At 35.2% G+C, this 12,183-nt stretch overlaps 1 long non-coding RNA gene across 1 annotated transcript; it reads left to right on the top strand.

The window, feature by feature from the left end:
• Window positions 1–2,862: 2,862 nt before the first annotated feature.
• LOC128242233 (uncharacterized) lies at window positions 2,863–5,038 on the top strand. Its single transcript, XR_008262560.1, has 3 exons — window positions 2,863–2,932; window positions 3,578–3,648; window positions 4,311–5,038. It is a non-coding gene; the product is annotated as an uncharacterized LOC128242233 (long non-coding RNA).
• The last annotated feature ends 7,145 nt before the right edge of the window (window positions 5,039–12,183 follow it).

Genomic DNA, 12,183 nt, shown 5'->3' with positions numbered 1-12,183 from the left:
GGTATATCTTATTTGGGAATATGAGTGCATTTTCAAGTGTTTTTTAGTATGTAGTTCAAAAAGAATTTATAAAAACAATTGTATTAAATGTGGTACTGCTTATTTGGAAGTAAGAGTGCATATTAATGGTGAGCAGTGCAAAAGATTTTGCATTCAAATTACAAACCTTATTTAACTGGTCTTCAAGCATGAACTATAAAGACAAAGCCAAGGAGATGGCAAAACTTTCATCGCAGGACCTGAACTTTACCAAGTGTTTTTATCACTAAACCAATAACCATATATTAAACTCTTTATCTCACATTTACAAGTACAAGTATTGAACATAAACAATATCTTCACACGTTCCAAAACTAAAACATATCTGTAGAAAGGGTGCTGAGCTCCAAATGTTGACGAATTGCATACCAGTCATGGACACCTAATGCACAATTTCCTGTAAATGTTTCACTAATTCAACGGTCAAAATCCTTGTTTTGTTGTAACAAATATCGAACGAAGCTGTATGTACATACATACCTTCCGGTGCTCAGCAACATACGTTACATAATTATAGTATTTCATTTGTTATCGAAAAGTATCCATTTAACTGCTCGTTGTCGCCAGTTTAAAGGCAACTATTTTGAACGAGTTACGAAAACCGCACATGCTGATTTTGTTGACAAGAACATACAACACTTGTTCTTCCTCTGATTCCTTAATAGCAACTGCAAGTGATTTTCCTCCCAGTCTTTTTTCTCGTAAGAAGTTATTAAATATCCACTGTCCATCTGGATGCATCAGTATTACACCGTTGCCTGATTTCGATGCGAAAAACGACAGGCCATCATTCCTTACCGCCATGCCATTCACTGCATAACTGTGTGCTACCTCGAAACAGAAGTTACTAAAATCGTCATTTTGAAACACAAGAATCTCTTCATTATTCTCATCACTGAGACACATTCTAAACTGTTCACTGACATGTATCTTTGACAATCCCTTTGCGGCATACAGCTCATAGGGCCGCAATATTGTTGTCACACATACTCCTTTCTCATGGTACATTTTCACGTAGCATTGAGAAAAAAATGGTGAGAACGTTGCGAAAAGGTAGTCTCTTCGAAAGAATATCCCAAAGCAGCGCGAATCAACTGTAAGAATCCTGTTGAAATGAATGTAATCGCCAAAAACATAAAAAAAATAGACTTCACTGCTGGAAAATAATCGAGGAGAAACCGCTGCAAATTCGTTCTTCCTTATGACCGCTAAATCCTCATATCCATCACCCCTTTGGGTCCTCTTGTATATTTTCTTTAAATCGCACCCATACATTAGCAACACGCTAACCTTTCTTTCAGCCAGAATTATTTTTTCATCAACTACAATCATTGCTGAAATCTCTGCAATTTGATTTTCTAATGCAACCTCATCAATATATTTGATGGACGGTTTTGAATCTTTATTCATTTTTACTTAATCAATTTAACGTTAGTCCTTTTTATAATCAAACTGAATTTGTAATACCGTTTGCGTAGAGCATGCCAGGCATGTCACTCTTCAGAGATAACATTGATTGCAGTTCACAAGATATCTCATACAATGTCGATAACGGCATGTGGCACAAAACGTAAAATAGATCCTTCAGAACGCAATTTTCCTTCTTAAGGTAGTATAAACGTTTATGAAACAAAGCTCCTCGTATCCAACATGTTTTGAAAGTGTCATTTGCTCTTTTATCTATATATAGTTCCAAAAAGAGCTGGATCCATTGTTTCGGATACGTGCACAGGTCTTAGGTTGATATTTGATTATTGTTTATGATTGTCCAATTTTATTTTGACATTCAAAAATGTCCATTCATGTTATACAACTTTTATCAATACCTACACATGTACATGTACATGGCATACATGCTATCAACTCCAACTGCATACATGGACTGGATACCCTAAAACAAAACAAAACAGAATGATAATTCCTCATTTTGAAAAGCTAGGGGTGGTAAAGAAACAGTTGCCATGTTGACCCAGTTGAAATGAGCACCCTGCAAGTATGGGTGTTCCAACAGTCAAGAGTTTGAGCCCTATGATTATGCACCAGTCAATTGTAACCACGCCCCCCCCCCCGGTCCGGGGAATAGCGGGGACTTTGACTTTCGGTCCAGCAAACCCCCCGGCAAAATCCCCTCCCTGCGGGAACAGACTGCTAGTTAAAGCCCTGCCAAAAGCCCCCGCACCCCAGGGGCATCCTAGGTAAGGCCTATAATTCCCTGATATTTTCGGTGCGAAAACAAAAACCACCGTAGTCACTCGGCACTGCGGGGCCACCTGGAAGGTAAACACGGCTCATTCCCCCGCTATCCCCAGGACCGGGGGGGGGGGCTGGTTACAATTGACTTGTAAACATTACTTTACCTTTTACTGGTAAAAGAAATAAATGAAGTGACTAAGTTAGACAGTCAACGAATGTTCTACTTGTTTACTTATCATAAATGGGGTAATTGTACAGGCAGAAAATGTTTTCTTTCAGTACTATTAATTAAGACTGAAAATGTGGCAATGTTTCAGAAAAAAGTGGTTCCCCACCCACCCAGTTTCTTCAATTTCGAAAACTCAATTTGTTAATGCATAAGTCCTTTGATATACCGCTTACTGAATTAATAATGTTGCTTTATTCAAAGATATATTCATACAACTTACTGTAAATGGTGAACTTTTATCCGGATGATGTTTACGGAATGAAAAATCGCAATACGTTGGTCAAGGTCAATACTCGTCGAAGCTATTGTCTCAATCGGAACTCCTCGGCTAGTATCAAGATATGGCCTCGGATATAATACGGGTCGTAAGAAAATAGTCCATCATGGCCGACCAAGAAGATGTTCAAACAACCAAGAGATATGTTAGTCCAAAGACAGAATGAGGAGCGAACGTTTACCACTTATTTGTGTGTAAGTGTTATTTTTATACTTATTGTATTTTAATAAAATATAAAAATAGTTTTAAAAGAGCCCTAATGAGAAACTAATTGGAAATGTCATTAATTCTTAGTGGGTGGGGTAAAGTCTTCTTTCATTTGACAGATTTTAATTTAGTAAATAACAATTTTGAAGCTCCAGTGATCAGTGGCAAAAATTAAGAAAACAAATACTCTATTTGTTTTGTTTTTTAATAACAAATAAGTCTGAATCTAACTTTACTTAGATCGATAATAGGTTAGACTTTCTTTCTCAGTGTATTTATCTCATACATTTCATATCATTAACTTTAATTTTTTATAATTAAAATTTACATTCTTTTAACCAAGGATGTATGGTTTATATGTCCGTGAGTGTTGGTAGCGAACAACTTAATGTAATGGCACAATTGAATACCTCGGCCCTGTTCACTAATATAGTTCTCTAAATAAATTAGATCTTCATTCTATTGGTTTAACAAAATGAGTTTGAACGCATAAACCAGCACACATTTCTTTCAAGACTAAATTCTTTGATATCCACCGGTGGTGGTGATGCAGAAACATTGAAAAATGCTGACATTTTTACTGTGCCAATGAAATGCAGACATTTAAATTTTAATCTTATTGTCATTTTCAGAGAAGAGTATGGTACCAGGGGTGCAGCTGACTCTGATTCCTGGCTTGTTCTGTTGAAAAAAGGCAGATGAGGTAATGGTTGTGCTATTTTCGAAATTCGGACAATAATTTAACAGTCAAGTATCCTATTGGTTTAAGCCCAAAAGTACCTGCATGTTTGTACAATTAACCAACAAGGATTGACAGTATTAAAATATCAACATTGTAGATGAATTTAAACATGATAACAATTTCATTTCATATTTTTTAATTAACCAGTAGTCCAGAGCTAAAAGCTGCTCTCTCACAGATTGACAGTTCTTGGTCATTCTTCAAAAGCCCAAAGGAGTAATTAAATTAAATTTACACATATAATTAATTAAATGGCTTAAAGCAATAGCAAAAAAATACTTTCCAAACAATTGAAATCTGTTCTATTATGTGTGACCTTATATGACTAGTTGGAGGAATTTTTACCAAATTTTCAAACTTGTATATGAAAGACTGTGATCTGATATTATGTCAGCAGTCTTATATCACTGGTTTCCATACATTTGCACAATAATTGCCAATTGGCTCGTTTAAAGACAAAAATAAAAAAGGTGTCAGAACAGTAAAACTGTGAGGATGCAGCTTTAAATTGGTGTTGCACTTAATGTTTTGTGAATACTTTTCTGTTGTTGTACAGGCTTTTAAAATAATTGATCTGAAAATATAATTCCTATTATTGTTGTATTTTCTGTTTTCTATTTCAGGCACTGGAATCCGAATGTAATCAAAAATGCCATTGTATGAGGATTGACCTGCAATGCATGGCAATCATCTTAACACAACTGCAAAGCCTTCCTTGGAAAAATGAGTGCAAGATGGAAACAAAGCGTTCAGTGGAACATCTTGTCATCTCAAATATTTGATGACTTACATTCTGATGTGAAGTTGAAGATAAAAGTCATCTGTTGGTCCGTGATAATTAAATAAATCCGAACATATATTTTAAAAGGGTAAAATGGTAAAGGATTTATATACACTTTAAGTGGTTTTCCTATATTATGGAGGGAAGATAACTACCAAAACAGAAACAGATGGCATCGGCAGACCAAATAAAGGAGAACTATTTTGTTCATTCAATTTTTAAGACTTCAGAAAATCTGTTAATAGGGCACATCCTTGCAAGTGCCATATTGTAAACTGGGCTCTTTAAAATGTGAAAAGGTGAAAGTGGTCTAGAGGATAAGCCCCAAATTTAAGGTTGTGATTTCAAGACCTCCAAGATACTTTCTCTTGACCTCAGGAAAAGGATGTCCATACTTGTTTTTTCTTAGGCAACAGACTGATTTTCACAGAGTGATTTTGTAAGCTTCTAGCTTGCATAGCAATCTGATAAGGCATAAAATAAGATACTAGCTGACTTGCAAACTGTTTTTTCATTTGTGTTGATTTATTTTTCAGTCTGTTGGAATGTTTATTAGAAGTGATGCGCATTGCTTACTGCAACCAATATTTATTTTCTTTATTAAGTTGAATTTAACGAACACATAACATGACCTTTGATTTTACAGATGCATGTTTATTTCGTTGATTGTATGAGTTTATTTTCTCAACTGATGTAATAAAAGTTATTCTGAATGACTGTCCTTTTTTGTTTGAAGAAAATTTGTTGAGGTTTTGGCATAGCATAGTGTCATCATCATCATCATCAGTAAACATTCAAAACCATGTATTAAAAACCAAACTGTCAAGCCAAGTACTCAAAGAGGCACAAGGAGATTGCTAAAGAGACCGGTAATACAATTAGAAAAATAAAATGTAAAGAAAGATCTATAATTCTGACACATGGTAATGCTTTAAATAGTCCTCTCATTGTGTGTTTATGGTTAAAGTGGAGACATACAGTATATTTTGTAATGAAGACTTAAATTTGTATGGCAACTTAAAGCCATATATGGGGATTAAGCGCCAGAAATATTGTGAAGTCTCCCAAAAGACTCAATGCACTTAAAAGGGCTTATTACTTGACTAATATTAAAAATAAATTTAAGAGGCATGTTGATCCAAACTGTAATTATTCTTGTTTGCATTTTATGGAGTTGGACATAAAAGAGTCATTTGGTGAAGAGTGATCTAAAGGCTAATTATTCAAAATAGATTAAGTATTATTGAAAAAAGTCTGGTATACATTGATGAAAAGCTTAGTAACCTGGCTAAATATTTGTTTAAGGCTTTTATTTACAAAAAATAAATCAGTTGAGTATCTTATCAGTTACTCTTTTGGTTGTTTTTAATAAAAAATGACAATTTACTCAAAGATATTGAGACTAATAATTATAGATTTAGACAAGTATAATGTGTAAGGAAACTTCTAATGAGTGGCTTTTATCCACAGCCTAGGAGGTAAAGTGAAGCATGATCTGCCTTGAACAAATACAATTTTAAGACAAGATCTGTCAACTTAGTGCACCAGTCAATTGTAACCCCCCCCCCCCCCCACCCCAGGTCCGGGGGAATACTGGGGTTAACCAGGGGAAATGGGCTGTGTTTTTACCTATCAGGTGGCCCTGCAGTGCTGGTTGAATGTGGTGGTTTTATCTTCGCTTAAAATATAGAGGGGAATGGACCTTACCTAGAGTCCCTGGGGTGTGGGGGCATTTGGCAGGGATTTTGCCATTGGATCGTCCGCGCAAGGTGGGGATTTTAGCCGGGGTGGACTGTACTGAAAGTCAAAGTCCCCACTATTTCCAAGACCTGAGGAGGCCGTGGTTACAATTGTCTGGTGCATATCCACATGAACGTTGTATTGGTACTCTAACAATTGAGCATACTGCGTGGATAGTCACCGCCCCACCTCAACCCCACAGAACTGTTGACACAAAAAAAAATCTGCAGCCCAAACCCAATAATGCTGAAGTGAAGGCATGCATAGATTTCAGCTGGTAAAGCTGACTGGGTGACCAGCTCACACCCATCCTACCACAACCCACAAAACTCTGCACAAGGCAATCAATGATTTTACAGAATAGTAATGTTGTTTTAATGGCAAGGCATGGTGTGAAAAATAACACGGCAAAGTATGACTTAAAACTTACATTTCATAGGGTATTCCTATAACTGTTGAGAAAATGTTGACATTTAGTCCATGCATGCATTTAATCCGATGTAATGATTCATGCATGCCATGAACCGTATGATCATTTCAATGACTGTCAAGTACATTTTCTGTGTGCTCACGATTTTTATAGAGGAAATAGAGTGCTTCAACTATAAGGAAACATCTAAATATTCATAAAACGAACATTCTTTAAGGTTACAATAAATATTTTCTCTTAAACAAGCACATTTAATTTAACACAATCCACTTCCTTGTTGTTACAATGGGCCTTCTTTACGCGGATTGAAAACTGTGTTAATCGCCGGCAGCCGCATCGCACTTTCGTATATCCTTACTACTATTTACGAGGTCTATCTCGAAGCTTGCCGGAGATGGCCGAGTTGTTACGATTGCTATTGTCTATCTCAGATTATGGGTCCCTAGACTTACCGAAATACGATTATTTACCGAAAGACGGATAAAATTACCGAAATACGCATGAAAGTTACCGAAAGACGCCTTCTAATGCATTTATATTTAAATAATCTTGTATATATAATGATTATACGCATTGTAGCAAAAAATTAAAAAAAAATATTTAGAAATAATGACTTTATTGACAAAAGAATTTCGATTTATGGATATGGTTAAACTGGAGTAAATATGATAGAAATTTACCGAAAGACGCTTGCTATTGTATTTATTTTTAATATTCATATATATTTGATGATTTTACACATTGTATCCAAAAAAAATAAAATAATATCTAGAAATAAGTTTTTTGACAAAAGAATTTCCTTTATTTAGCCAATACGAGTATTCTCCTGTTCTCAACCAAAATACGATTTATTGATATGTTTAAGGTGAAGTAAGAACAAATATATACAGTTAACTTAATACTAAATTTTTATTTTATTTTTCATCATTTCTCTACATACATGACATATACATTTGATTAACATCGAACATGGAAGGCTGCATAAAACATAAGTCATACACATAATAAAATTATATGAAATATTGAATGCTGCAAATACAAAATAAAATGATTAACTTACAATATGTATTTAAATCATTGACAAAGACATATACATGTTAATGACAAAAGCTATGGTAAATGTACATTGAAAATTCACCTTGTGTTACAAACAAATGTGTCAGACATACAAACAATAAAATTGAGATTGAGTTATAAGAATATATTAATAATTACCTTTGAATGCACCATGCGTATATATGTCCATGAAGAAAAGAAAGTTGTTGTTACCTAAGTTCATATGTGCATGGCAATAATGTTGCCCGAATTGAATTATGTATCATTATTATGTGCAATATTTATTATTAACTATGTAGATATCTTCATCGTTGAAATCAAACAGTTAAAGTTAAAATACTTTATTTTTTATGGTTTATCATGGTGCGCATTAGAAATAATAGCCTGCATTTCCAGCACATATAGCACAAGGAAACTCATCCATCATTAATGATTTCAGAGTGTAAAGTTCTATTAATTTGGACTTCTTTAATACTTACAGCAATAACTAACCTTTTTACTCGCAATTGTTATTTATGAATCTTCAAATGAAGCCGTCAATTTGTGTGAAAATCACCCGCAATTATAAATGTACACGTAATGCGGTCCTTTAATGCGTAATTATTATGGTATTTGCTCAACACGTGTCACAGAGCCGAAAAGGGTTTACCCAAATTAACACACTTTCAATAATACCAAACTGTCCCCCAAAAAACGTGCCGCTACTTTGTGGGGTGTCATACACTGGGTGATAATTATGTTGTTTTAAACATCGCCTGATTGTGTGTATTTGGTATTATTGTCCATAAGTAAGCTAATTTATCTGAAGATGAGAACTTCGCTGTTCAAAAACTTCTTTTTTTTCAATTTTCATATAAACAAAAATTAAAATTTGAAAGCCCTGAACTATACTGTAGATCTAAGTTAGTTAAAGAAAATGATTTTAGCGACATTTTCGACCTATTTCAAAGGCAATGTTTCAAGTATATTCCAAAATACTTTCAAATGCTGTATATACAATTGATCTAACATTTACATAAGAATATAAATGCTATTATTTGAATCCAAATTCATAATCATTTTCATAATACAACAACTAATAAATTAGTTTTACCTACGTTAAATCGTCTTTCGGTTGGCGAAGGGAGACAACCATTTCACTGACACATTGTCTTTATTCAATTGAACAATAAGTAAATATTTTCATGAACTTTTTCATTTTTATGAGTGTGTTTTAGTTATATGGATATTATGAGATTATCATTAATTGATTATTTTGGAAGCTTTTATCTGTCTTTCGGTTGGCGAGTCGGCACGCGGAATTCGATCTCGAACACTGAAATTTCAACTGCCTATTACATCATTATATTTTAATATTTTTCTCTAAAATTTGGTTTGGTAATGTATTTGTATAATATTAATATAAAAACAATAAAATAAATGCATTAGAAGGCGTCTTTCGGTAACTTTCATACGTCTTTCGGTAATTTTATCCGTCTTTCGGTAAATAATCGTATTTCGGTAAGTCTAGGGACCGTCAGATTATGATACGACCTATATTGTCTATCACAATTATCAATATCTAGGCACATTGAATGTTATTGTTTTGATTCGGTCTGTTCGTGCATGCCTCAGCAATTTCGTCTTGGTCTTTGGTCTGCGTCTCTATTCAAACAAAACAAAACGTTTAAAAAAGCAATCAATTATGTTTTTTAAAGGAAAATTCGAAAATAAAGTGAATAAACTATTTTTCACTTGACTAAACTCATAAACATAATAATTTATTGATATAAAAAAATAACATTTCAATGACAATATTTTGTTCTTATTCTAAATTGTATGCGTTTCTCAACATCCTTCTTTGTGTTTGTTGCATGCTAGTGTGAAAACCCTTCTTTGCCTATGTTGTATGCGTTACTCTATAATAAATAATAAATCTGTAATAAATGTTGAACTATCTGTCATAATATGCTTTTAGGGTCTAACCATTGATACCGAAAGCCAGCATTCTATAAAGATAATACAAACATACTTTATTACCATTTATTATTTTGTCTGGTAGTAGATCTACTGGTACAGTACCATTTTAACATCTCGGGATGACAATTAACCTTACGACAGGATTAGATTGACAGGTCCTATCAGCCAATCAGAATACAGCGCTGATAAGCCGTGTTATCCGCCATTTTGTCCGTCAAACTGACCAGAGTCCGTCATATACATGCATTGGCATTTCCTCGCCTTTTTAAGTATTTTGGTAAAAAGGTATTGTCAGTATGGCACTTGTAATTCGGATACAAGGTAGCTAGACCGGCGTGTTAGTCGTTCCGTTTTTCGAAACCAGCGAGTCATTTAGAAAAATGCAAGCGCTGGATCAGACTGTGGAAGACCTCACCAACAGTTGAACTTGGAAAATTTGAAAGATCGTTCAAAGGCGAAACATCTATACGTCTGTACAAAAGTATGGTTCTGAACAAAATTACTTATTTGCTTATAAGGGGGATGGGGGGGGGGGGGGGGCAAATCAATCCGCTTTAAATTTATTTAATAATGAAGTTGTCCGTCCGTGACCTATCTTAGTGTTACTATTTTCAAACTTTAAACATCGTACATTTATGCTTTCGCTTGTGTTGTCAAATCGGCATTAATGGCCATTTCATATCAGGTTATCTATCTTTGAATACTGCCGAACCCCTCTTTCGAGTATTACTGGCAGGTGCGCGCCGGACTGTTAGTAAAGTGAAAGAAAGAAATAAAAGATAACATTGTGAGACATGGAATAGAAAAACATAATCCAGTCATGGTTAAAACATGTTAGTCGTGAGAACAATTTTAAAAAGTAAAATATGATAGTACGTAAAACTAATATTGTAAGCTTGACACTGCCTGTTTGAACCTATCAAGTTCTGTTGCTGGCAGAGTTGCTACATTGACGGGCAGGCTATTCCAAAGAACTATGCTATGGGGGTAAAAGGACCACTTGTGATAATCGGATTGGACTTGGATTTGCTGAAAGCTATGGGGATGAACGTGCCGGCTAAATCTGACAGGCTTCCGGATATAAGGTGGAAGGTTAATGGCCACGATGTTGTGTAAGATTTTGAAGAACATGATGAGCCGCATGTCATTTCTGCGATATTCGAGTGACCGCCAGCCAAGGCTGTTTTGCATCTCAGTAACACTTGCAAGAGGGGAATAGTTGTATTTAACCCAGCGGATGGCTCTTCGCTGGACCATTTCGATTTTATTTTTATTTGACTGTGTGTAGGGGCTCCAGACTGTTGATGCATATTCAACTTGCGGGCGAACTAGGGTTTTGTAAGCCATAGGAGTTGTATGAAATATCTGATGAAAGGTCTAAGCCGAGATATTTTGCACAGGGGATAGATTGGAGTGTTTGACATGGAGTATGTAATTGTGCTTAATGACTTTTTTGTTTTTGGTGATGTGGAGTACTTGACATTTAGAGGGGTTGAACTCCATGTCCCAATCTCTCTCCCATTGTTCCATACATGCCAGATCTTCCTGAAGCATTTGAGAGTCAGACAGTGAATTTATTGTAAGATAAACTGCCGTATCATCGGCAAAAAGTCGTATTTGGGATTGTACTGTAAGGGGAAGTGTATTTATATAGATCAGAAAGCAGAGGGGCCCAAGGACAGAGCCTTGGGGCACACCTGAAGTGACTGGTACTGCTCTTGATTGATCGCCCTCTAGGACAACTGTTTGGTTTCTACCAATAAGAAAAGATCTAGTCCAATTAAGAATCTGGGATGAAACACCATGTTCCTGAAGTGTATATAGAAGTTTAAGATGGTTAACTTTATCGAAAGCTTTCGAAAAGTCTAGCAATATCAGATCTGTCTGTTTCCCTTTTGCCAGATTATTAACAAGAAAGTCTGTCAATTGAAGAAGCTGCGTTTCACAAGAACGCCGTTCTCGGAACCCATGCTGGAGGTCGTAAAGAATTTTGTTTTCTGTAAAGTGAGAAGATAGGGCAGACGCAACTGTATGTTCGAGAGTTTTGCATAAGATTAAGGTCAAAGAAATTGGGCGGTAATTTGCTGGGTCAGTGATGTCTCCTTTCTTAAAAAGAGGGCAAACAAATGCAGAAGTCCAATCAGATGGGATTTTTCCAGAAGACAAGGACTTTTGGAATAAGACTGACACAACATCAGCAATTTCATGGCTTAGTTCTTAGACAACAGGTTTAATGAGGTCAGGTTCAGCATGGGCACGATTGATTTCATTCAAGATAGAGGTATTTTTGTTGATACCGTTATATATATGCTTATAAACTGCTTTGCTTTCAAAGTAAATCAGGAATTATTGTACAACTAATTTAATTTTTGTCCAAACCATCGCATGCTTCCGAATCTCATCTACTCGTATGGTTACTATATTAACAATGGCTATTAATTGTAACTGTCATTTCGACACAATTTCATAGATTTCTTATTTTCATATCAGAACTTCGTCGACGGGAAACCCAATCAAGAGAGCCTTGAAC

This window comes from Mya arenaria, chromosome 8, assembly GCF_026914265.1.
Source record: "Mya arenaria isolate MELC-2E11 chromosome 8, ASM2691426v1".
Lineage (NCBI taxonomy): Eukaryota > Metazoa > Mollusca > Bivalvia > Myida > Myidae > Mya > Mya arenaria.
The sequence above is the reverse complement of the archived record's forward strand: the minus strand, read 5'-3'. Positions and strand labels throughout refer to the sequence as shown.